The sequence below is a fragment of the Chiloscyllium plagiosum genome, unplaced genomic scaffold (assembly GCF_037043375.1).
Source record: "Chiloscyllium plagiosum isolate Xiang-an unplaced genomic scaffold, Cpla_swu_hap1 HiC_scaffold_45, whole genome shotgun sequence".
NCBI lineage: Eukaryota > Metazoa > Chordata > Chondrichthyes > Orectolobiformes > Hemiscylliidae > Chiloscyllium > Chiloscyllium plagiosum.
In genome coordinates this window covers 38,322,014-38,346,823 of record NW_028270183.1, presented here as the reverse complement: position 1 = coordinate 38,346,823, position 24,810 = coordinate 38,322,014, and the positions used below count along the sequence as shown (strand labels likewise).

The 24,810-nt window shown below is 43.2% G+C and overlaps 1 long non-coding RNA gene across 2 annotated transcripts in view; it reads left to right on the top strand.

The window, feature by feature from the left end:
- Window positions 1–24,810, top strand: part of LOC148136480 (uncharacterized) — a 150,898-nt gene that overhangs the window by 58,745 nt on the left and 67,343 nt on the right. The window contains exons 2-3 of one of the 2 annotated variants that reach the window (XR_015754416.1): window positions 1,217–1,282; window positions 4,814–4,961. This is a non-coding gene — a long non-coding RNA (uncharacterized LOC148136480). Of the gene's footprint in view, window positions 1–1,216; window positions 1,283–4,778; window positions 4,962–24,810 lie in introns of both variants that reach the window. The other variant, XR_015754417.1, reaches the window with a different exon arrangement.

Below are 24,810 nucleotides of genomic sequence, written 5' to 3'. Positions count from 1 at the left end.
GGTGCTGGCAGGTCGGACTAGATTGGATTGGGGTATCTGGTCAGCATGGATGAGTTGAATCGAAGGGTCTGTTTCTGTGCTGTACATCTCTATGACTCTATGACTCTAAGTTCATCAATGTCCCTTTTAGTGCTACTGCTGTGGATTGAGGGACAATAGAAAGGTGATGGCAGTCTTTGGAGAATCAGTAGAAGGCCTAGTCTTTTCTCAATTGGAGGGAAAAGTGCCTTAAACATAGAAAATAGAAGCATTCAACTTAATAAGCTGTTCCCTCTTCCTCCCCATACCCTTTGATCCCTTTAGATTGAAAAAATATTCCACTGTAAAGGTCCCTAACAGTCATCTCTTGGAGACTTTAGTCCTTCACTGAAAAATGGTCTTTCTGATGTTTCAGTTTTACTCTTTAAGGTAATGGGAACTTACTTCCCAGATGGCAGTGGAAGTGGATGAATAAATCAATTCTGGTAAAAAGAAATTGGATGGGAGCTTGCAGGGCTACAGGGCAGGAGGGTAGTACTGCCAGGACTTTTCAATAAAGAGCTGACATAGGTGGGCCAAATGGCATCTTTCTGTGCCAGACATGACTCCTTCAGTCAACAGGTGTTGATGACTCAGGAAAGGGTTGTCTATGTCAGATCAGCTTCTCTTCCAGGTCCTCACTGAGGAATTTGTAGGATAAGAGCATCCTGGACTAGGAAACGTTAACTCGGAGAAGGCTTCAATATACCCCCCTCACTCATTGCCTGACTAATCACCAGTGGGAAGTGACATTCAGATGTGAGATAGCAGGGCAAGGACCATGAAATCATAGTCAGGAAAGAAGAAGACAAGCAAGACAGAACAAAAACTAAATGTTCATTGAGGGATAGACACACTCTGGGACATTGCTGGAGTTGTGTATCACACAGACTAGACCTATCTACACACTCCAGCCAGTTGACTGCAATAGCTGCACATCATTAATGCAGCACGGATGCTGAAGAGGAATTTGATATATTGCCTTGTAATAAACACACTATAAAACTATCAAGTATGAACAAACAGAATGTAAAAGATAAGCTCCTTTGTTTTTATGACCTTCTTAGAGTTCAGAGAGGCCCATTGAAGTAAGTTCTGATGGCAATACCCTTCTTGCTGATTGGTTGAGTACTCTGTAAAGAATTTCAAAATGTGAAAGTTAGGAATATTTTAAATTCTCCTCATTCTCTACGTGAAGGTAAACAAGAATGAAGACTACAGAACTATTTCACAAGGCATGAGAGACGTAGAACATCCTACAAGGGTATGTATTCTTTTGAGTTAAGGCAATTCATCAGTTTAACAAATTACCTCAGGATCCACTCCTTAAACATGCACTGAAATGAAGCCTCAAGTACACCAATGCAATCCTTCTCAGGGACCCAGACACAGACATAACCACGGCAGAAAGACAGCCAGTCAAGCTGATTGACCACCACAACTTGCTCACTGCCCAGACCTTGGCCAGACCCAGGATAGTCCCACAAGGAGGTCCTCCAATTTGCCTACCCACCCTGTGTACTGGGAGGCCAACGATTCAGAAGTCTGGGTCTGAAATGCTGCCAGAAATTGAGGAGCAACCTTCTGCAACCTCCCACTTCAATGTGGAATGTGGACTCCACAAGGCTGCAGAAATATGAGGACTCTATTTAGGTGTATTCTTTAGTTTATTGAGCTGCAATGAATTCTCACATCTCAACAACTTATTTATTCCATTTTTTATTCCCTCTACCAAAGCATTTCAAAGGAACAGGGGCATGGGGAATAATTTGTATCATTGAGAATCCTAGATTCTTTAAGACTTTGTAGCAATTGGTACAACTGAATGGCTTACCAGACAATTTCAGAGGGCAATTGAGTCAATTGCATTGCTATGGTTCTGGAGTCACATGCAGACCAGACCAGACGAGGATGACAGATTTCCTTCCCTGAAGGACCTTAGTGAACCAGATAAATTTTCTGACAATCGACAATAGCTTCTCCGTCATCAGTAGAGTCTTAATTCTACATTTTTTTATTGAATTCAAATTCTACCATCTGCTCAGAATATTATGAGTTTCTGCATTAATAGTCTAGTGATAATACCACTAGGTCATCACCTCCCCGATATAAATATTCCAGACAGCCACTTACCTCAGGGGGGAATTAATGATGGGTGGCAAATGCTGCCTTTATGAGCAACACTGATATCCCATGGGAGCGAGACCAAAAATAAAATTAGAGTTGGCCATTTAATAGGAGTCAACTAAGGAACTCACTGAGTGAACTTCTTACATAAAGGGTAGTGGAAATTTGGAATTCTCTCCCCAGATTGGTTGTGGAAGATGCTGGACAATTGGAACATTTTGGACTGAGATTGCTAGGCTGTTGTCCAGTAAAGGAATCAAATGATATGGATCAGAGGTGGATAATTGGTGTTGAAATCCAGATCAACCATGACCCAAGTTAATTCATTTGCTTGGCTTTTGTGTCCAGTCCTTTTTTACAGTCTTGAGTAATCCAACTGGTTCTTAAAATGCTCCTGTCAGACGTACCCAAAATCTTCAGCAGGTCATACTTTGGGAGTTTTTGATGGTAACTTGGGTTTTCTTTTCTCTGCCTCTCCTTGGAAATCTTGTGGCTGCTGACAGTTGGGTGTGTCTGGTCATAATGTTTTGGTCATTATGAGGTGGACTAGGTGTAATCTCTTCTCCCACCTTGCCTTTCTTGCACATTTAAATGTACACTGAAATGATAAGTTGAATAAGCATCGGATCCCTTAGCAATGGAAGGACAGGTGATTAGTTCATTGTTTTCATCCTAACCCACTGGCCAATTACAAACATTGGAAAATTCTAAAACTTGTTTCTTAGTGACCCAGACACACAAACAAAGAATGGTGCAGGAGGGATGAGGTGTTGAATGTCTACCACCTTACTGTAAACGGTAACAAATCCTTGATATTTCTTTTATGTTCTCAATTTTGAAATATGAAACTGCCGGCAAATTCCACCAAGGGAACTGACAGTTAAATTCTTGCTTCAGTGCAGGAACCAGTTGAGACTGTTTTCAGGAAGGTGAGGGGAAACAGTCCTCTATGGGAGTTTGAATGAGGCACCTGCTTAACTGTCATGGAGACGGTTTCCCAACCAATTGAGGGTGACAGGCAGGTTCTTGATGCTGGAGGACCAATTGGAGGAGGGTAGATGGCTGTTATATAAAGGGTTAGTAACTGCTGGGGCATCTCAACATGGAGATGCCCTCTCACCAACATTTTGATAAATTGAGATAGAAGTTGGGCGGCAACAATGCAGGCAGGTGAGCGGGGTGGGAGCCCCTCTACAAGGTGAGTATTGGCTGCACCCCAAACCAGGTAGGTGGGTGTGACGCCTTCCCGGAACATTACCCCACCTTGCCTCACCTGCCATCCATTGTGTTGGGAACCAGAGGCCAAATGGAACTTCTCCTTCTTGACTGTCCCGTCTCAGCATGAGAGGGCGGGCTGCCCTGCTGGCCCCAAGCCTGCCTTCCCTCAAGAGGCCCGGATGCTAGGAATGGGATCTCGGAAGCAGCATGCTGGCCAGGACCAATATTTTCAGATCATGTACCCGATCGCGTCCGAACATTAACAGAGTCTGAAACTTCAGCTCAAGGTCTTAGGTGTCACTGTGCTGTGGTCGATTGGTTTCATTATCACTGTATCAAGGCGTAACAAGAAACATCGGAGGCATTCTTCACAGTTTGGTGTGGAATAAACGTTTTGAGCCCAGATTTACAGGGATGAAAGAAATCCATCTAATCCTTCAAACTACTTCTGCAACTTAATTGTATCAAATACAGCACAATCATATCATAATCAATTTATACCTGATTACTTAATATCCTTTTACAATAAAAATCTACCTATTGATTTTGACATTTTTAATTAGTTTCTTTTATAGGGGGGTTGGATAGTGCTGAAAGCCTTCCTGATTTTCATGAGCCTACATGTGAATTGCTTCCGGACATCACCCCCGGATGACCTGGCACAAAACAGGGCTTGAAGAAGGTTTCAGCTGTGCACAATGTTGTTCTTTTTCGAGCAACTGAACCACAGCAATATCATCCTAACAGCTCCTTTATTAACACCTTCTTTCAAAATGCAGACCCAATTACCACAATCGCTTGTCTTTCAAAACAGCAGATTTGTCTCCAGTTCCACTAATGTCCTGTATAATTCATCTGGCAGAAATATACAACGGATTGTAAGTTCATGTCTAAGTGTCATCAAAAAGCAATTAGAAGTGGATCAACTCTGAGCCTTGAGTTGCCTGCAGCAAAGGCAGATTTTGTTTTAAGGTCATCATTACTGCATAATGGTATTTTTTTTTAACGAGGAAATGCATCCAGCTCTCAATACAGCGTCTTCTGTAAAGGATCTTAACATGCTTTCCATATCTTATTTAACAGCAAATCAATGTTTACGTTGTGTTGGTTTAGCCAGTTCGAGGCAGCCCAAAGCATATCAAAAAGAATCCGTATTTGGTCCCTGATCCATGTTTTTCTAGCTGATCCCTGAGTTATATGCTTCTTCCTGGGCCTCATGAAAAGGGGAGACATTGATCAGGGAAGGAACTGCTCTCCACACACCTACACTCCCCCTGTAACCTTTGAAAGAACAGAGGTGTAGATGTTGACTGAACAGGATTGAGTACTGCTATGAGGAAATAATCACAGCATTTGGTTTGAATGGTGGGTGAGAGATGATGTTTTTAAAATAAAACTATTTTTTATCTTTCCAGCTGTAAGATTCAATTAAGGCATTTCTCTTTCAAAGATTAACATCCTGGGGGCGAGACTGTCAGATCTCACCAGATGCAGCAATAACCTACTCACCAGTTTGGGCTCCACTAGGACTGCGTGGCCTCAGAGCTCATTACAAGCTTTGCCCAAGATAGACAAAACAGCTGAACTACAGAACTAAGGTGAGAGTGACTGCCCTTGAAATCAAGACACCAAAAGTGACATCAAGGGCCCCTAGCAAAATTCAATTCAATAGTAAAGATCCAATATCCTGCTCTGAAAAAACTGCTCACATTTTGACAGCTGTGACAAATTGTACCATAGCAGCTGAGACAATCCACAACATTAAAAAAAATCTACTTTAAACAGTCTTCACATTCTACAAAAAAAGTAAATCCATCCTGTTGTCCAATGTTTTTGATCCTTTAAAACAAAATCCAGGACCTGAATTCAGATCTTCACCAAAAAAGCTAATTAATTCTTCCTTGAGCCATATTCTATTTATGCACCACGTTTCATTTTAACCCTTCCATTAGATTTTAAGAAATGCTTTTAACAGACCAAGAGGCTACCAAATGAGTGAAAACATTATGTCCTGTCACGTTCAATGGGACGTAAGTGGGATGTAGGTCTGGCAACATCTGTGGAGAGAAATCAGAGTTAACGTTTTGGGTTGAGTGACCTTTCCTCAGAATGGGATGTTATGACTGGCATTGTAAGGGTGCATCAATTCATTTAATTTTAATCACTTATTTAGAATTAAACTGTAGAGTTTATCTGGTTTAGTATTTGAAGCAATTCGGCCAGGTTTTTTTTAGTCAATAAAGAATATTGAGTTTATTCTGATTTAAACTTACTCAACAAACATACAAAGATTATTGACAGAAAAAGTTTACACTTTGCCAAGGTTGATATGACATGTTCCAACATTTCAAAATTAACACAAGGCAATATGAAAAAATGATAAACTATGGTTGAACACCCCACAGAACACATCAAGCAGCAAAAGTAATTAACATAATTCTATGGATTTCTCAGCAGCTCCTCCCAGACATTATTGACAATGTGGGTCACCAAATCTCACTAAAACCTGTCAATGGATTACAATGCTTTACTTTTGTCGATTTGGCCTCGAAACCCCCTCAGAGATTGCTCCATTGTGGACCATCTCACACTTGCTGGTATTTTTCCCTCCTTTCCTGGCTCTATGCCCTATTGGATTCTGAAAAATGCACATTAGAACTTGCTCACAGGCACAACTCCAGCTTTATCACAGACAGCCAACTTCACCAAACTAGTACTGATCTGGATTTGTTTCTTCAGCTCTAATCTGATTCAGTTGCATAAAGCAAATGTTGTTTGTGGGTTTCCTTCATCCTTAGTGACAACTGCACTAAACTATTAGTAGTACTTGGCTTGCTCTGCACACACATAGTTCCCAGGACTTATGCTGAGCCCTAACTCCAACACTTAGATAACCTACAGACTTCAAACTTTCTTCGTGAGTTCTGTTTGAATGAAAGTATCTAACTGTTCTTGACTTTTCATTGTGTCCCCAATTATAATATTAATTATGCAACTGCTGATTCATAGAATTCATTGCTGAGTTCTAACTGCACAAAGCAAGTGATCCTAAGTCTCCACCACAGTTAACATCAACCTTGCTTCTGTTTCTCTCTCTTGATTCTGTCTCCAAGTTATTGTGACCCTGGAACCTGTTGCAAATTTTGGAACAAGTCCTTTCCTAATTGCTAGTACTTTTGAATGCAACTAATACTTTGTAATACCCAAATGTAACTGTCCCATGAATGTTAGAATGTTACTGAGTGCTAGCTCCTATGGCACAAATTGCATATAACAAACAAAAATGTAGTTCATCCCTGGATAAGAAGCTCTCTATAGTTTGAAGGTAAAACTAGCACAAAAGAAGATGATTATGGCTGTTGAAGGTCAATCATTTAAGACATCTCTGTACAGGTTCCTCAGTGTAGTATCCTAGGCCCAACCAACTTCAGCTGCTTCAGCATTAAGCTTTTCTCCATTATGAGGACTAAACTGGGGATATCTACTAATTAGTTATAGTGTTCAGCATCATGCACAACTCTTAGACTCTGACCAAAGCAGTACACACGTGTCCTGAAACTCACACACACTGTCTCATGCACTCAAACTATCAGCACATGAACTCATTCACACACTTAAACTCTCACACATAAACTCTCCCACACTCTCAAACCCATACATGCACTGAAACTCTCATAGAGAAACTAAAATTCACACTCTCACCTAAAAACTTTCTCACACACAAATTCTCACGTACACATAAACTCTCACAGATGACTACGCAAACAAACTCTCATGAATGAACACAATCCAACTCAACACACAAACTCTCAATGCACAAATACACGTGTACTGTCAAACTCATACACACTCCAACTCTCTCACACAAAACTCTTCCACACGCATTCACGCAAATTTCCACACTCACTCAAAGTCTTTATTACGCACTCACATACACTTTGTCTCCCTTACATACTCATGCATATTGCTGGATGATCTCTTTGAGTTCTGAAATATGCTGTCAGGATGAAATTTAGATCAGAAGCCGACCCTCCATGGGAAACATTCATTGTGAACTTCCCAGCTTAATCAATCAATTTGAAACCAACAGAAGAAAAACAGTTTCCTTCTCAGGATCCTATTGTAGTTCGTGGGAATTTGATGTGCATAAATTAGCTTCTGCAATTCCAAGATTTCAAAGTATATATTATTGATTGCAAATTGCTTTGGGAAATTTGGTGGTTATGAAACGTCAAGTGTTGCATGTTGGGATTAGCAGGTCTCCTGCAGGAGTAGCTAAAAGCAGCTGGAACAGAAAGCGGTATGGAACTGAGCCTAGAGATTTTTTAAGTTATCGGAAGTTTTCCATGATCTCTGCTCCATTTGAAGGTGCTCTTCAAGCAAAAAAAAAGCTTCAGAACTGCTGATTGAAACACTCAAAATTTGAATGTGAAACTGGCCCCAGGGATGTGAAACAGTGCAGAGCCCAACCCAATGAGCTATTCGAAGTGTTAAATTGATGACTGTGAAAACAGATACTAGTAAGTAGATGTAATGTTAACAAGACAAGCCTGTTTCAATGTCTGGAATTAGCATGCAATCTTTCCTGATTATCATAATTTGAATTGCCTCAATGTGTCGAACAAGAAATGTGTAGCTTTAACAGCTGAAGTGCTGGTTAAACACAATTTTCATGCAGCAGTCTGGGCTTTATGCAGAAGTTGGGGTCTTGCTCGCTAACTGGAATTCCAGTGAGGGTCCCACATGGTCTCGTCTGGGAGATTAGTAGGAATCAATGAGCTTTGCAAAAGATCAAGGACCCTCTCTCCACCAAGTATAGTGCCTACAGAGATCTGCTGGTTAACTGGCTACTTCTAGAATGACACCAACTGGAGGTCCAGGATAGAGGAGTGCCCCAAGCTATGGCTAAATAATGGTGTGGGGGAGCTTTCACAAGGTGGACATTACAGGGCGAGAGATATGAGGGGGTCAGCAGCAAAAGGAATAGAGTCGATCTCAGCAACACCCCCTCATCCCAATGTCACAATCTTTGATCAGGAAATGAATGCTTCTGAATGAGATACACCCTCCCCAAATGAAAACCCAATCAGTGCTCCATACATGTATACCTGCTGGCATGCCACCTGCCCATCCTGATTTATATACTGATAACAGGGTGAGGCCCCTTAAAAGTCATTAAATACCCAATTAAGGGACTGAATTAGCAGCAAGGTAGGAAGTCCAACCACAAGCCTTCTTGCCCCTGACAATTCTGGTAGAGTTGGGAAGGCATGTCTTACCGAACACAACATGAGACAAAGCCCCTAAAATTCCAAAGTACATGCAGAATTGATTTGTGCTGGCTAGCTGTTTGTGGCAGATTCTGGGATGGCTCAGGCACCGGGGTACAGGTTCTGACATGCAGAACTACAGCTGTTGATTGGGGAGGACTAGAAAAGGAGAGATGTCTTGGTCTTGGTCTTGTAAGCATCCAGTTGGCCATTCCTAACACTGGCTTCAATTCCTTTACCAAAATAGCACCAGCTACTTAAATGCAGGTGAACCAGTGTTTCAGTTTAGCAGCCCATATTGGAAACTCTGACTTTTTAGTTTCCTAATGTATGAAGTAAAAATCAGTACTACCACTGTGTTTTACACAGATAGAAAAATGAGGGATGGTAATGTAGTGGTAATATCACTGGACTAGTTATCCAGACACTTTGGGTTGTAGCTCTGGAGAGATGGATTCAATTCCCATCATGAGCAGATAATAGCGTTAATAAATTTGGAATATGATGATTATTTTCAATTGTCTCAGAAGTCCATCCCCAAGTCACTGAAAACAACAAATGCTGGCTATTGCAGCAGATCAGGCAGCATCTGTGGAGAGAGAGCAAGCTAACATTTTGAGTCTGGATGACTCTTCATCAGAGCTGATGAGAAGTGTGGATGGTAGAGGGGCAGCATTTATGAAATGGTTGGGGAGGATGTGTGGGGATGGTGGGGTGTAGAGTGGAGAGAAAAGATGTTAATAGTTCAGATTAAGTAATTAGAAAGTGAGAACAATGGTGTGTGTAACGTCCAGACTTGAAAGAACAGACAGTCCCACTGGAGTGGGAGGAGGGGAGAGAGTACATGGTGATAGAGAATGTAGCCAGGAAAGCTAAAAAAAAGGGAAGGAGTGGGAGTTGATGCGCAATGTAAAGGTGTTGAACTCAATATTAAGTCCAGAAGGCTTTAAATTACCCAGTCTAAAGATGAGATGTTGTTTCTCCACTTTGTGCTGTGATTAATTGAAACACTGCATCATGCCAGGATAGACACGTGGATATGCAAGCAGGACACAGTGTTAAAATGACCGGCAACAGTAAGGTCGGGTTCATATTTGTGCACAGACTGGAGGTGTTCCGCAATGATGTCACCAAGTCTGCATTTGGTTTCTCCAATACAGTAGACCACATTGGGTGCAGCAAATACAATACACAAGATGGGAGGAGGTACAGATGAAATGCTGCTTCACTTGAAAGACTGTTTAGGCCTTTGGATGGTGAGCAGGGAAGAGGGAAAGGGGCAGGTGTTGCACCTTCTGCAGTTACATCGGAAGCGGGGTGGTGTAAGTGGTCGATGAAGGAACGATCCCTGTGAAATGCAGACAGGAGGAGTGAGGGGAAGAGGAACACCCTCTGTCAAAGGAAATCTAGCATCATTCCTGATCTGGCCTACTTGTGACTCCAGACCTACAGCAATATGCTTAATAACCCTCTAAGTGGCCTGGCAAGCCACTCAGTTCAAGATCAATTCGTAATTTATGGTCCTGCCACATCCCATGAAAGAAATAAGTTCTCAATCTTTTTTTTAGATTAGATGACCTACAATATGGAAACAAGTCCATACCAACCCTCTGAAGAGTAACCCACCTTGCCCATATGTACCCCTGACTAATGCACCTAACACTAAGGGCAATTTGGCATGGCCAATTCACCTAACCTGCACATCTTTGGACTGTGGGAGGAAACCGCAGCAAGCCCATGCAGGCACAGGGAGAACGTGCAAACTCTACACAAACAGTCACCCAAGGCTGGAATCGAACCCGGGGCCCTGGTGCTGTGAGGCAGCAGTGCTAACCACTGAGCCACCGTGCCACCCCATTTTTATTATTGCAATTCAGAGAACTAAGATGCCACGACTAACTGTGTCATGGATGGTTCCCTGGGATTAGCAGTCTACAAGTTCAAACACAACTGCCTGAAATGTTGGTCTTTATTAAGGTGTCCTGGACTTAGGGATACCAGTTCCTCCAGGGTTGCTCTGAAATCTCCAGGATATTCGGAACATAACCCTGGAGAGAAAGCATTGGAACATTACAAAATATAGTTATATTTATTTTCTTTGAACACTTTGTTTATTATTCATATATTTTGGGAAAATTGTTTGATCAGCAATCAAGAATCATCCAGTTGTGTGAGAAGGTGTTTGTTATTTGATTGATGTGGGAAAGGGCACATAAGAGTGTATGAATTAATAGGCCACTCAGGCCTCACACCCTGAGTCTGGTCTGCCATTCAAAAAGGTCATGGCTGACTTGATTGAAATCTTAACTTCACGTTTATGCTTGAACCCTGACAACCTTCGATTCCTTTGTTTGGCAAAGAACAATGTAACTTTGCCTTAAAAATATTCAGTGATCCTGAGTCCACTACTCTCTGGGGAAGAAAGTTTCTCAGACTCAGAGGAATCATGGGGCATGACTATGCAAATGGAGATGATATAACTAATGATTTTACCCTGACATCAGCAGAGTGGCATAAAGAGGATCACATGAGAATCCAGGGAGATGCCTGTAATAGAGCAGAGGTAAAACACTGTATTTGGGAGCTGTATTCAGTAAAATACATACACAAATGCAAATTAAAAGTGATAGAAAGCAAGACAGCCTTTCTCTAGGATAAGGATAAACTCAGAATGCTAGGGATTAAATAGCAGCACCCTATAAAAACAGAACAGCCTCAAAGAGTGCAAGTGTAGGCACCTAATACCCAGAGAAACAAGATAGTTCAGAATTCCCACAGGAACCAACTGGTCAAAGCACATAATCACAGTGTGCTTATAATACATACTGCCAACTACATTCTCTTAAAGCATTAACAAACCCACTGAGAAAAATTAAATCTCCTCATCTTCATCTTAAACAGGACTACTTTACTTTTAGATGATGCTCCTCATTTCCCCAGAAAGGGAAACAACCTTTTAGCATCCATTTTGTCGAGACCCCCAAGGTATTCACATTTCCAGAAGATTACCTCTCATCCTTGTAAACTTCAACTGACACAGGTCCAACCTGTAAATTCCTTATAATTGCCTCTTGCTCCCAACAATCATTCCAAAAGTGAACCTTTTGGAATTGCTTCTAATGCAATGATGGCTTCTCTAAGGAAAGATTAGGAGACCAATTCTGTTCACGGTGGAGGGAAAATTCAATGAAATCTTCAGAAGTTGATGACTCTATACAGGCCACCAAGACCCAGAGAACTTTTGGCATTCATTTTTTTGCAACTTGTCATTTTGAGGTTTTAATGTCAGAAGGGGTGCAAGGTGAGGTGTCCACTGTTGGAGATCTCCCATGAGTAAATTTAACCACGTGATACTCTTTCTGTTAGCCTGCTTTGCCCAGACTGATTCCTGAAGAAGGGCTTATGCCCTAAACGTCGATGCTCCTGCTCCTTGGATGCTGCCTGGCCTGCTGTGTTTTTCCAGCACGACATTTTTCAACTCTTGCCCAGGCTGATGCCCATGTAGAATCTCCAGCTGTATAACTGAGGTAACAAAAGTGATAGATATTCTGCGAAAGGTTTATAAATTCAAGCCCAGATGGAATATTGTCTCCATTATAACATGAGTGTAGTTCTGGAGCAGAGGCAGGGGATTATATTCAGGAAATTGTAATGTAGTTCCAAACTATGTATGTTTTCTCTTAAGCAGAGGTCAGCATGATTAATGGGGTCGGCTGCCCACCCGATGAAAAAAAAAATCATACCCCAGAAGTAGATACGTTTTGTTGCCTTTTGTAGGCTTGTGTGGAGTTTGTTGGCATGGATTGATGTTTGCAGAATGTGATTAGAAGGGTTGGGCGTAATCACAGGATAGGAGAGAGATTGCAGGAGAATTGAAACCAAATCAGAGGAGGGTTGGTGAGTTGAAATATAGTTGCATACAGAGAATAATCCATGAATATTGGGATGGGGGTTAGATTTGGGTTGGTGTTTGAAGTTGGTGCCATTGGAGATTGGGGGTATGTGAGGCAGAAGGGTTTCTCCAGTTTAGTTGTTGGACCTGTGTAAAACACGTTGGTTCTCTTAACCAACAAGTGGCACTGAAAAGGTACTTACCTGATGGTACTTACACTTCTCACAACCTTTTAACTGACTGACTTTGTGTGAAAAACCTGCACGTATGGATTAGAAAAGGAACTGTGCTAAAATCAGAGGAGACAGTGTTATGACATGGGGTAAATCCCTCCTATTAATTTAAACCAGCAACACAGAAATTATTTAACACGTGCTGTATTCTGTTAAAATTTGAGAGGCAAAGAACTATGCCAAATGCGAATTTAAAGTAAAAATTAACACCTTTTTTTTTAAAGTCTAACAGAGAATAATAAACTAATTACTATTTACAACTCCTTTCTCTAACCTATCTTTTAGTTTCCCTTCTACAATACAGGTCCAATAAAAAAAGTCCCGATTACAATTTACCAAATAAAATCATGTTTCAAAACCAATCAGTTTGTCAAGTGTCCTCTGTATTTTCCTCTGTCTTCTTTTCTTCTTAGGGATTCTGTTTCACAGGTTGTTGATAGATAAAGGTACCTTTAAGAGAGCAGATATTTCTGCAAGCAGTCTCTCTCTAGTTATTGGTGCTTGGCAGTTCTCACAGCTGCTCTTTGCCACTCTAGCTAACTGTTCCAAAATGTCTGCTATTTATACCCCACAGCATTGGATCATTTCATTGGTTTTAATATTGTCAAAATACTAAATTCAAACTTGGTTGGAGTTTGGTATCTTGGGGCATAATGTAAACTGATTGGCTGAATTAAAATTTGTTTTGTATGCAAGCAACACAGCTAATCTAGCTGTCCGACCAAATGTTACATTTTAAATTTTCCAGTACTCTGTGTACTTCTCAAAATCCTTGCTAGCTTTTCCACTCTCGTAAAGGTATAATACTACAACATCTTCATAACACCTTCCCCTTTAAAGAAAAAAATGAACCATCATAATGAAAAGATGGCTTCACTTTTTTCTATTCTTTAAACACATTACCATAACATTCAACAGCTTTAATCGAAGTTCACCTTAACATCTTTCCATACACATACATAACATTAGATAGATGTATCTTATGTATACTTTATCAGTTAAACTCATGATAATGCATCTACGATTACATTCTTTTCGATTGTGGAATATTTCCTCTGGTGGACTTTGGGTTTCTTCAAAAAATAACCAACTGGCAGTTCAATCCCATCCTCATCCTCCTGTAGCAGTACAGCTCCAAATCCTATGTCACTAGCATTGATCGCAACTTTAAAAGGTTTTGAAAAGTTTGGTATAGCTAAAACTGGTTTGGTGGTTAATATTGCTTTCAAATGGTCAAATATCTCCTGGCATGGTTCTGTCCACTGAAACTTTTTGTTCTTCTTCAGCAAATTGGTTAATGGTGCCACTACACTGCTGAAGTTTGGAACAAACTTCCATTAGAATCGGCTGAGTCTGAAGAATCAAAGCACCTCTTTCTTTGAGGTTTGTCACGGAAATTCCTCGATGGCCTTCATCTTTGCATTCCGTCGAGTCAACCTTCCATGACCGATGTTACGTCCCAAGAACGTCACCTCTGCTTTCGCAAGTTCAGTTTTGTTTAAATTTATTACCAGTTTTGCTTATCGTAGTTATTCAAAGAGCTCTGCCGACTGTACCTTGTGATCTTTCCAGGACTTACTAAAGATCACTACATCGTCCAATTTGACTGCACAATTTGTTAACCCAGCCAAAACTCTGTTTCTGAGTCTTTGGAATGTTACAGGGGTGTTCTTCACTCCAAAGGGCACTACTTTAAATTGATACAGCCCATTTCTTTCGCTGTTTCTGATAAAGATACTTGCCAGTAACATGCAGTAAATCCAACTTGGTGATGTAACTGGCTTGTCCGACTTTCTCTATACAGTCCTCCAATCTAGGAATTGGATATGATTCCAATTTTGTAACAGCATTTACCTTCCGATAATCCATGCAGAATCATTGAGTTCCGTCCAGTTTGGGAACTCCACTTGCTCCAATGGTATCCTCGTTGAGCATGGCCTCCACCTCCTTTGGGACCTATTTAGCTTTGAAAGAATTACGCCAAGAGGGATGAAGTATTCTCTATGTCTACCTCATGTACAACAGCATTGATTCTCCCCATCTGATTCTTACAAATGTCCTTATACTGCAGTAACAAATCTTTCAACTGCATTCTATGCTCCTGAGACAGATAGTTTACTAACTTATTCCAGTCCTCAACGACTTCTTCATTTTTCAATCTATTTTGAGGCACATCAGATTCCACATCATCTAGATTTGATTTCTCACTCTGCGGAGCAGCAACTAACACCTGTTTCTCCAGTTCTTTCTTTCTAATATAATATGGATTCAACATGTTCACATGATGTACCCAATGCCTTTTTTTCTATCTGGCATCTTCACTGGATAGTTCACCTGACTCAACTTTTTCCTCAAGTTTGATTAGATTCCCTACAGTGCGGAAACTTGCTATTTGACCCAGCAAGTCCATACTGACCCTCTGAAGAGTAACCCACTCAAACCTACGGGCGGCACGGTGGCACAGTGGTTAGCACTGCTGCCTCACAGCGCCAGAGACCCGGGTTCAATACCCGCCTCAGGCGACTGACTGTGTGGAGTTTGCACGTTATCCTCGTGTCTGTGTGGGTTTCCTCCGGGTGCTCCGGTTTCCTCCCACAGTCCAAAGATGTGCAGGGTCAGGTGAATTGGCCATGCTAAATTGCCCGTAGTGTTAGGTAAGGGGTAAATGTAAATGTACATGTAGGGGTAGGGGTATGGGTGGGTTGCGCTTCAGCGGGGCGGTGTGGACTTGTTGGGCCGAAGGGCCTGTTTCCACATTGTAAGTAATCTAATCTAATCTAATCTAATCTATTCCCCTACATTTACCCCTGACAAATGCACCTTACACTAATGGCAATTTAGCACGGCTAATTCACCTGATCTGCACATCTTTGGATTGTGGGAGGAAACTGGAGCACCCGAACGAAACCCACGCAGACACAGGGAGAATGTGTAAACTCCGCACAGACAGTGGCCCGACGTGGGAATCGAACCTATATTTAAATTGGAAGGTGAAGTTCAAGTTTAAGGCTGTTTGAGTTCCTGTTGCAATATGTTCATAATTCTATTTCCAGTATGACCCAAATCCACATATCTTCTGATGTAAATTACCCACATTGGGTCCAACTGATGGTACCACACTTAAGAAACAATGTGAAATCTTGACCTTGAAATGAACTTTGCCAGATGCTTTGTTGCCTGATTTCACCATTGCCTACACTGCTCAGACTCCTTTAAGATTCTGCCCTTTGCTACTTTTTGGAGCAATGAGATGGATATGTTATGAGATGCATCACCACCTGGAGTCTTTATGTTGGAAAAGAGCTTCCCATTGATGACCAATGGAATATTTGATGCAGACCCATGAGCGCAATGCATCTAGGAATGTGCAAACAGGAAAAATCTTTCTTCCCCTTCTCTCTGGTTGAGTGGAAAGAAAAACAACCTAGTAACACAAAAGAAAGAATAAGAAAGAATCCTAGATTCTGGATCAATGGTGCTGGAAGAGCACAGCAGTTCAGGCAGCATCGAGGAGCTTCAGCAAAATCGACATTTCGGGCAAAGGTCCTTCATCAGGAATAAAGGCGGAGAGCCTGAAGCGTGGAGAGATAAGCTAGGGGAGGGTGGGGGTGGGGAGAGAGTACAATGGGTGAGTGGGGGAGGAGATGAAGGTGATAGGTCAGGGAGGAGAGGGTGGAGTGGATAGGTGGAAAAGGAGCTAGGCAGGTCGGACAAGTCCGGACAAGTCAAGGGGACTGGGAGTTTGAAACTAGGATGAGGTGGGGGAAGGGGAAATGAGGAAGCTGTTGAAGTCCACATTGATGCCCTGGGGTTGAAGTGTTCCGAGGCGGAAGATGAGGCGTTCTTCCTCCAGGCGTCTGGCGGTGAGGGAGCGGCGGTGAAGGAGGCCCAGGACCTCCATGTCCTTGGCAGAGTGGGAGGGGGAGTTGAAATGTTGGGCCACGGGGCGGTTTGGTTGATTGGTGCGGGTGTCTCGGAGATGTTCCCTAAAGCGCTCTTCTAGGAGGCGCCCAGTCTCTCCAATGTAGAGGAGACTTCATCGGGAGCAACAGATACAATAAATGATATTAGTGGATGTGCAGGTAAAATTTTGATGGATATGGAAGGCTCCTTTAGGGCCTTGGATAGAGGTGAGGGAGGAGGTGTGGGCACAGGTTTTACAGTTCCTGCGGTGGCAGGGGAAAGTGCCAGGATGTGAGGGTGGGTCGTAGGGGGGCGTGGACCTGACCAGGTAGTCACGGAGGGAACGGTCTTTGCGGAAGGCGGAAAGGGGTGGGGAGGGAAATATATCCCTGGTGGTGGGGTCTTTTTGGAGGTGGCGGAAATGTCGGCGGATGATTTGGTTTATGCGGAGGTTTGTAGGTTGGAAGGTGAACACCAGGGGCGTTCTGTCCTTGTTACGGTTGGAGAGGTGGGGTCTGAGGGCGGAGGTACGGGATGTGGATGAGATGCGTTGGAGGGCATCTTTAACCACGTGGGAAGGGAAATTGCGGTCTCTAAAGAAAGAGGCCATCTGGTGTGTTCTATGGTGGAACTGCTCCTCCTGGTAGCAGATACGGCGGAGGCGGAGGAATTGGGAATACGGGATGGCATTTTTGCAAGAGATAGGTTGGGAAGAGGTGTAATCCAGGTAGCTGTGGGAGTCAGTGGGTTTGTAAAAAATGTCAGTGTCAAGTCGGTTGTCACTAATGGAGATGGAGAGGTCCAGGAAGGGGAGGGAGGTGTCAGAGATGGTCCAGGTAAATTTAAGGTCAGGGTGGAATGTGTTGGTGAAGTTGATGAATTGCTTAACCTCCTCGCGAGAGCACGAGGTGGCGCCAATGCAGTCATCAATGTAGCGGAGGAAGAGATGGGGAGTGGTGCCGGTGTAATTACGGAAGATCAACTGTTCTACCTAGCCAAAAAAGAGACAGGCATAGCTGGGGCCCATACGTGTGCCCATGGCTACCCCTTTGGTCTGGAGGAAGTGGGAGGATTCAAAGGAGAAATTGTTAAGGGTGAGGACCAGTTCGGCCAAACGAATGAGAGTGTCGGTGGAAGGGTACTGTTGGGGATGTCTGGAGAGGAAAAAACGGAGGGCTTGGAGGCCCTGGTCATGGCGAATGGAGGTGTAGAGTGATTGGATATCCATGGTGAAGATGAGGCGTTGGGGGCCGGGGAAACGGAAGTCTTGGAGGAGGTGGAGGGCGTGAGGAGTTCCTGGACTAGGGGGGGGATAGGACAGTGTCGAGGTAGGTAGAGATAAGTTCAGTGCCACCTCGTGCTCTCGCGAGATTAGATTAGATTAGATTAGATTACAGTGTGGAAACAGGCCTACCGGCCCAACAAGTCCACACCGACCCGCCGAAGCGAAAACCCACCCGTACCCCTACATTTACCCCTTACCTAACACTACAGGCAATTTAGTATGGCCAATTCACCTGACCCTGCACATCTTTGGATGGTGGGAAGAAACCGGAGCACCCGGAGGAAACCCACGCAGACACGGGGAGGTGAAGAAATTCATCAACTTCACCAACACATTCCACCCTGACCTTAAATTTACCTGGGCCATCTCTGACACCTCCCTCCCCTTCCTGGACCTCTCCATCTCCATTAGTGACAACCGACTTGACACTGACATTTTTTACAAACCCACCGACTCCCACAGCTACCTGGATTACACCTCTTCCCAACCTATCTCTTGCAAAAATGCCATCCCGTATTCCCAATTCCTCCGCCTCCGCCGTATCTGCTACCAGGAGGACCAGTTCCACCACAGAACTCACCAGATGGCCTACTTCTTTAGAGACCGCAATTTCCCTTCCCACGTGGTTAAAGATGCCCTCCAACGCATCTCATCCACATCCCGCAACTCCGCCCTCAGACCCCACCTCTCCACCCGTAACAAGGACAGAACGCCCCTGGTGCTCACCTTCCACCCTACAAACCTCCGCATAAACCAAATCATCCGCCGACATTTCCGCCACCTCCAAAAAGACCCCACCACCAGGGATATATTTCCCTCCCCACCCCTTTCCGCCTTCCGCAAAGACCATTCCCTCCGTGACTACCTGGTCACGTCCACGCCCTCCTACGACCCACCCTCACATCCTGGCACTTTCCCCTGCCACCGCAGGAACTGTAAAACCTGTGCCCACACCTCCTCCCTCATCTCTATCCAAGGCCCTAAAGGAGCCTTCCATATCCATCCAATTTTACCTAATATCATTAGGTAATATCATTACCCAACATCCACTAATATCATTTATTGTATCCGTTGCTCCCGATGCGGTCTCCTCTACATTGGGGAGACTGGGCGCCTCCTAGCAGAGCGCTTTAGGGAACATCTCCGAGACACCCGCACCAATCAATCAAACCGCCCCGTGGCCCAACATTTCAACTCCCCCTCCCACTCTGCCAAGGACATGGAGGTCCTGGGCCTCCTTCACCGCCGCTCCCTCACCGCCAGACGCCTGGAGGAAGAACGCCTCATCTTCCGCCTCGGAACACTTCAACCCCAGGGCATCAATGTGGACTTCAACAGCTTCCTCATTTCCCCTTCCCCCACCTCATCCTAGTTTCAAACTTCCAGTCCCCTTGACTTGTCCGGACTTGTCCGACCTGCCTAGCTCCTTTTCCACCTATCCACTCCACCCTCTCCTCCCTGACCTATCACCTTCATCTCCTCCCCCACTTACCCATTGTACTCTATGCTACTCTCTCCCCACCCCCACCCTCCTCTAGCTTATCTCTCCACGCTTCAGGCTCTCTGCCTTTATTCCTGATGAAGGGCTTTTGCCCGAAACGTCAATTTTGCTGAAGCTCCTCGATGCTGCCTGAACTGCTGTGCTCTTCCAGCACCATTGATCCAGAATCTGGTTTCCAGCATCTGCAGTCATTGTTTTTACCAAGAAAGAATCCTAGTCTACCCAATCAAATTGAAGATTCACCATTGCTGTATAGATGACATTGTGTTGTCATTGCTTAAATCAAAAGAAATGTGAGAAATAATTTTCCACCTATGTTAAGGACTTTTGTTCTACAGAAGTTTTTTCCCTATCTATATTTTTTCACCTATTATGTTAGTGTCCAGCCATCCATTTTGTATGTCTTATGAATGAAAATGTGTATGGGATAGGTAGTCAGAGAATAGTTTAAGTTGCACAGTGGTAAATTAGTATTCAATTTTTTTTGTCATTTGTTAAAGTATAGGTTTGTTTTCAATAATTAGTTATTTCCTGTTAATGATGAGACTTGGTATGAATTACATTTGTCCTGAGCGGGCAGTCAATTGTGGCTTAATTGGTTGGTCACAAATCTGTGACATTTTGTGGAATAGTGGGGCTCGATTATTGGATTCTTCCCAACTGAATTATGACAAATACAATTGAATCCAAAATCTTCAGTCACCATGGCAGGATTTGAATTCATATTGTACAGATTTCTAGCAAAGGCCCCTGGATTACTGATCCATCTGTATGACCACAATATAATCATGCATGTTTGTAATATACTTATCTGTTTTCATTGTAGTGTGTGCATGTGTCACCTGTAGCAGGAGCTGTCAGAAGTGGTGGGTTTGGTGAAGGAGTCAGTACACTCATTGATAAAGAAGCTTCCACTTGGTATTTCCTGCAAGTTCCACTAGTTCCTTGGAATAATTTCAGGGAAAGCAGAGATTGCAGACTGGGGGCGTATGAACATAGGAGACAATGATTACTGCACTGAAATTCACTGGGCTTTTCACCAGGTATAGTTACCATGACCATCCACCCTGATAGCAAGGCTTTCTGAAGTTTTCTTGATGGAACTGCATCAAAGAGATTCTGATGTGAAAAAGCAGCCTTTGAAGTTCTGAAATAACGTCTTTGTGGTATAGATTGTGACAGACTCGCATGCTTCAGCTGTCTGAGATTGCGAAGGGCCCATGCAATCACCATGGCAACTCCCTGAGCGCGCTGTGTTCTTCTACTCCCAGAATTTAACTTCCTCCCGTGGGAGAACAAACAGGCTTTTCATGTCTGGAAGCCAGAAATTCCAACTTTTAAAGCTCCATCTCAGGGAGCTGCTATTGCCTCTGGTCACAGCTGCACTTGCCAAACCTCTAGTCAAGGTGGGCTACAATAGTTAAACTGGCTGCAACACCCCTTCTCACTACAGACTCTGTTTGTTGCATCTTGTATTATAGTCAGCTCAACTAGCAACGAGCCAATTCTGTCTGGGATAGAGGGAATTAATTGAAAACTCTAAAAGTGCAGGTAATCTGACGGCATACAGATGGCCCACATGACAACAAAATTATTGCAGCATTTTTGAAATTCCTCTGGAAGCGAGGTTTAACATTTATTGTGAGAAACTTCTTCCAATCCCTGTTCAAGTGACAAGTTATGTAAGTGACTTTAGGATTATGAATTAGAGCGCAGAATATCAGTGCCTCCCGCCCCCCTGCCTTCCTATTGTTGCCATCATTCTTTTGGTTTGTTTATTAATTTGTCCACGGGATGTTGACATCACTGGCTGACCCGACATTAATTGTCACCCGTAGCCTGTGAGAAAGCGTCACAATCCATATGCTGTCAATAATTCCACAATGCTGCAAGGAAAGGAGTTTCCAGGGTTTGATCCAGTGACACTGAAAGAATAGGAATGTATTTCCAAATCAGGATGGTGTGTGGCTTGGAGGGGAACTTGCTGGTGGTGGTCATACAGTGCCTAAAATACCCTTTGGTCCATCCAGCCTGCACCGAGTGCTAGCCCCAAGTGTCTGCTGCTCTTGTCCTTCTGCATGACGGTGGTCATGGCTTTGAAAGATGCTGTTAAAGGAGCTTGTTGCATTACTGCAGTGCATCTTGTAGATAGTATACATTGTTATCTGTTGCAAAATTCTGCATTCAATCCTCCCAAGCTATAAAACATCCCATTTAACAGGTCATTGCCTTCCCCACATCCTTACTGTGTTGAAATCAAGACTCATTATTCAATTTCATGGGGTCACAGAGTTATTATGGCACAGGAGGAGGCTGTTCTGTCCATTGAGTTCATGTCAGCATTCTATCCATTAAACCAACAAATTTCCCTGTCCCAGTATACCCTTATAGCTCTCAAGCTTATTCCCCTTGTGTGCCCATTCAATATCCTTTTGAATCCATTACTCATTTTTATTTCCACTGCCCTCACAGGCAAAGTGTTCCAGATCATTATCACTTGCTGCATAAAATAAATTCTTCCTCATACCCTCCTGCCTCCCTCAACCCCATATACATTTCTTGTCCAGAATCTCAAATTTGTGTCCCCTAGGACCTTGTGGCATCAGCTAATGGGAACACGTTTCTTTGGTCTAGGTTATCTGAACCTAGCATCATCTTGTGCACCTCAATCAAATCTCCCCTCAACCTTCATTCTTTCAAGAACAATCCAGTTTATTCAAACTAACCTCGGAGTTAAAGACCCTCTTGGACAACTTGATCAATTCCCTTTGCACCACCTCAACGAGCACAATTTGTTCCTAAAGTGCATGATCAGAACTGGACACAAAGCTGTAGTTGTGACCTAACTGGAGATTTATTTCATTTATCAAGCTATTTACAACTTTATAAAGTATACTATCTCTGCTTTTGTTCTCAATACCTCTATTCATGAAGGATAAGATCCTTCATACATTGCTAACTCCTCCCTCAATATGCTCAAATCTATGTACATGACTCCCCTACATTCCTCTGTATTTACCAACCCTACTCTTTGCCAGGACCTCAAGCCTACATGAACCCCGGCAATCATCATTCTCTTTCCTCTTTTCATCTTGAGAATTTTACTCTTCAAGTTTTCTGTCTGATTTACATTGGTTGATCTCTATACTTGGTTATGTCCTGCTCCACGTGTTTTTGCCCTCACAAATCAGTTCCTCAGTTTAGCAGCAAACAACTCTTCCAATAACACACAACAGCAATAACGGGGGCATGGTGTTGTATTTTTACAGATATAGTTTATTACAAGCATCACAAAGCACGGTGATAGCCAGATGAGCAGTCACTGATCTGTAGACAAAAATAGAAATTGTCTGAGAAATTCAACAGAGTCGAAAAGTGTGGTGATGGAAAAGCAGAACAGGTCAGGCAGCATCCAAGGAGCAGGAGAAACGACATTTCGGGCATAAGCCCTTCATTAGGAATGTTCAGAAACTCAGCAGGTCTGGCAGCATCTGTGGAGAGAAAGCAGAGTTAACATTTTGGGTCCAATGATTCTTCACTCTACAGATGCTGCCAGAACTGCTAAGTTTCTCCATTGATCTCTTGTTGTTTTGGATTTCTACATCCAGTTTTTTGTTCACTAACGTGTAGAGTTTGGTGGATCTGACTTGGCTTTGTGCTGCTCCTGGTTTTTCTGTGAGCTGTGATAGAGATGCTGGTTACCTGCTGGGCACTGGATCACTCTGTCTGTCTCCTCAGAGATTAAAACACTTTAATTACCCTGGCACCATATTATTTGGAGATTCCTCTGATAACTATTCTTGGGATGCTGGGCAGTAATTGGGGACAATACCAGTCGTTCTACACCATGATTGTCCCTTGAACAACAATAAGATGAAAGACCATTAGTGTGGTTTTGGTGGTATGGTTTGAAGAAAGAATGTTGGCTGCACACTTGGAGAATTGCTTCCTCATCTTCTGGTAAGGTTCTGGGGTGTATGATGAAATTTAATTCACTACCATGCTGTTGGTGTCAATAACATCTTATTTCCTTCATTCCATTTCCCAGATTCCTCCTCTTGCTTTCATTTCATCCACGCCTAGGGTGGAAGAGTGGCTCAGTGCCTCACAGTGCCAATGACCCGGGCTCAATTCCACTCCTGAGCAACTGTGTGGAGTTTGCACATTCTCCCCATGTCTGTGTGGATTTCCTCCAGGTGCTCCAGTTTCCTCCCACAGTCCAAAGATGTGCAAGTGAGGTGGATTGGCCATGCTAAAATGACCATAGTATCCAGGGATTTGCAGGCTAGGTGGATTAGCCATGGGAAATGCAGTGTTGTAGGGTGGGATGCTCATCAGAGGGTCTGTGTGGATTTGATAGGCTGAGTGGCCTGCTGCCACACTGTAGGGATTCTATGATTGATTCCATCATAGAGACATAAGGAGGTAATTTGGTCCATGAGTCCATGATGGTCTCTGTAGAGTAATCCAGTCAACTCTACTTCCCTATTCAATCCCGATAGTCCTGCAGGTTTACTTACCTCAAGTGGTTATTCAATTTCCTGTTGAAACTGCTAACTATCTTCATCTCCATTACCTTCTGAGTAATCAGCTTCCAGGCCAATACCAGGCATTTCCTATTGAGAAAGGATCTTCCTCAAACTTCTCCTTGGCATCTTCTGCCAAAAGTCTTTAATCTGAATTTCCAAATTCTTACCATCAGCCAATGGGAACAGCTTTTCCTTATCCACCTTACCTAAACCTGTCACCAATCTCCTTCACTCTGTGGAGAATCTCCCCAAATCCACTGCTAGAATCCCTCATCCATGGAGCCATTTTGCTGGGGGAAGCTAGCACTGTGGCAAAGTCACTAGTCTCGTGGTCCAAGCAAAAGCATTGGAAAAATAGGTTCAAATTCCAGTATTACTGTGGTAGAATTTCATTTCAATTAATAAATCTGGAATATATAGCCCGGCTTGAGATGATGACCATGAAAATATAGTTCTTTAATGTCCTTTGGGGAAGGAAATCTGCCATCCTTACCTGTTCTGGCCTACATGTGACTCCAGACACTCATCAATGAGAGTTACTCTTAACTGGCCCCAAAAGCCACTGTATTTGAGGATAATTTATGGATTGTTTAAAGATAAAAGTCCGAAGATGTGCAGGTTAGGTGGATCGGTCATGCTAAATTACCTGTAGCGTATGCAGGCTACGTGGATTAACCATGGCAAATGTGGGGTTATGGGGATTGGGTCCGGGGCTTGCTCTGGATGGGATGCTGTTCAGAGGGTCAGTGTGGACTTGATGAGCTGAATGGCCTCTTTCTGCATTGTAGAGATTCTGTTCTATGATAATTAGGGCTAGGGCAACAAATGCTGGCC